This window comes from Panulirus ornatus, chromosome 64, assembly GCF_036320965.1.
Source record: "Panulirus ornatus isolate Po-2019 chromosome 64, ASM3632096v1, whole genome shotgun sequence".
In the NCBI taxonomy this organism is placed as follows: domain Eukaryota; kingdom Metazoa; phylum Arthropoda; class Malacostraca; order Decapoda; family Palinuridae; genus Panulirus; species Panulirus ornatus.
The window spans coordinates 21,561,418-21,564,597 of record NC_092287.1 but is presented as its reverse complement, the minus strand read 5'-3'; positions in this window follow the sequence as shown (position 1 = coordinate 21,564,597).

Below are 3,180 nucleotides of genomic sequence, written 5' to 3'. Positions count from 1 at the left end.
ACGACACGCAGGGAATATGTGGGAAGTATTCTTCCCCCCCTATCCCCAGGGATAATATTTATATATATATATATATATATATATATATATATATATATATATATATATATATATATATATATATCATCCCTGGGGATAGGGGATTAAGAATACTTCCCACGTATTCCCTGCGTGTCGTAGAAGGCGACTAAAAGGGGAGGGAGCGGGGGGCTGGAAATCCTCCCCTCTCGGTTGTTTTTTTTTTTTTTTTTTTTTTTTTTCAATTTTCCAAAAGAAGGAACAGAGAATTGTGCCAGGTGAGGGTATTCCCTCAAAGGCCCAGTCCTCTGTTCTTAACGCTACCTCGCTAATGCGGGAAATGGCGAATAGTTTGAAAGAAAAGAAAAAAAAAATATATATATATATATATATATATATATATATATATATATATATATATATATATATTCCCTGGGGATAGGGGAGAAAGAATACTTCCCACGTATTCCCTGCGTGTCGTAGAAGGCGACTAAAAGGGAAGGGAGCGGGGGGCTGGAAATCCTCCCCTCTCGTTTTTTTTTTTTTTTTTTTTTTTTTTTTTTTTCCAAAAGAAGGAACAGAGAAGAGGTCCAGGTGAGGATATTCCCTCAAAGGCCCAGTCCTCTGTTCTTAACGCTACCTCGCTATCGCGGGAAATAGCGAATAGTATGAAAAAAAAAAAAAAAAAAAATATATATATATATATATATATATATATATATATATATATATATATATATATATATATATATATATATATATATATATATATATATGTGTGTGTGTGTGTGTGTGTGTGTGTGTGTGTGCTATTTCATGTCTGGCGGGGTGGCGATGGGAATGGATGAAGGCTGCAAGTATGAATATATATATATATGTATATATATATATATATATATATATATATATATATATATATATATATATATATATATATATATATATATATATATATATTTTTTTTTTTTTTTTTTTTTTATACTTTGTCGCTGTCTCCCGCGTTTGCGTGGTAGCGCAAGGAAACAGACGAAAGAAATGGCCCAACCCCCCCCCCCCCATACACATGTACATACACACGTCCACACACGCAAATATACACACCTACACAGCTTTCCATGGTTTACCCCAGACGCTTCACATGCCTTGCTTCAATCCACTGACAGCACGTCAACCCCTGTATACCACATGACTCCAATTCACTCTATTTCTTGCCCTCCTTTCACCCTCCTGCATGTTCAGGCCCCGATCACACAAAATCTTTTTCACTCCATCTTTCCACCTCCAATTTGGTCTCCCTCTTCTCCTCGTTCCCTCCACCTCCGACACATATATCCTCTTGGTCAATCTCTCCTCACTCATTCTCTCCATGTGCCCAAACCATTTCAAAACACCCTCTTCTGCTCTCTCAACCACGCTCTTTTTATTTCCACACCTCTCTCTTACCCTTACGTTACTTACTCGATCAAACCACCTCACACCACACATTGTCCTCAAACATCTCATTTCCAGCACATCCATCCTCCTGCGCACATCTCTATCCATAGCCCACGCCTCGCAACCATACAACATTGTTGGAACCACTATTCCCTCAAACATACCCATTTTTGCTTTCCGAGATAATGTTCTCGACTTCCACACATTTTTCAAGGCTCCCAAAATTTTCGCCCCCTCCCCCACCCTATGATCCACTTCCGCTTCCATGGTTCCATCCGCTGACAGATCCACTCCCAGATATCTAAAACACTTCACTTCCTCCAGTTTTTCTCCATTCAAACTCACCTCCCAATTGACTTGACCCTCACCCCTACTGTACCTAATAACCTTGCTCTTATTCACATTTACTCTCAACTTTCTTCTTCCACACACTTTACCAAACTCAGTCACCAGCTTCTGCAGTTTCTCACATGAATCAGCCACCAGCGCTGTATCATCAGCGAACAACAACTGACTCACTTCCCAAGCTCTCTCATCCCCAACAGACTTCATACTTGCCCCTCTTTCCAGGACTCTTGCATTTACCTCCCTTACAACCCCATCCATAAACAAATTAAACAACCATGGAGACATCACACACCCCTGCCGCAAACCTACATTCACTGAGAACCAATCACTTTCCTCTCTTCCTACACGTACACATGCCTTACATCCTCGATAAAAACTTTTCACTGCTTCTAACAACTTTCCTCCCACACCATATATTCTTAATACCTTCCACAGAGCATCTCTATCAACTCTATCATATGCCTTCTCCAGATCCATAAATGCTACATACAAATCCATTTGCTTTTCTAAGTATTTCTCACATACATTCTTCAAAGCAAACACCTGATCCACACATCCTCTACCACTTCTGAAACCGCACTGCTCTTCCCCAATCTGATGCTCTGTACATGCCTTCACCCTCTCAATCAATACCCTCCCATATAATTTACCAGGAATACTCAACAAACTTATACCTCTGTAATTTGAGCACTCACTCTTATCCCCTTTGCCTTTGTACAATGGCACTATGCACGCATTCCGCCAATCCTCAGGCACCTCACCATGAGTCATACATACATTAAATAACCTTACCAACCAGTCAACAATACAGTCACCCCCTTTCTTAATAAATTCCACTGCAATGCCATCCAAACCTGCTGCCTTGCCGGCTTTCATCTTCCGCAAAGCTTTTACTACCTCTTCTCTGTTTACCAAATCATTTTCCCTAACCCTCTCACTTTGCACACCACCTCGACCAAAACACTCTATATCTGCCACTCTGTCATCAGACACATATATATATATATATATATATATGTCTTTGTATTATCCCTGGGGATAGGGGAGAAAGAATACTTCCCACGTATTCCCTGCACGTTGTAGAAGGCGACTAAAAGAGAAGGGAGCGGAGGGCTTGAAATCCTTCTCTGTTTTTTTTTTTTTTCCCCAAAAGAAGGAACAGAGAAGGGGGCCAGGTGAGGATATTCCCTCTAAGGCCCAGTCCTCTGCTTCTTAACGCTTCCTCGCTAATGCGGGAAATGACGAATAGTTTGAAAGAAGAAGAAAAAAAAAATATATATATATATATATATACATATATATATATATATATATATATATATATATATATATATATATATATATATATATATATATCAAAAGCGGTAAAAATGTGGAGAT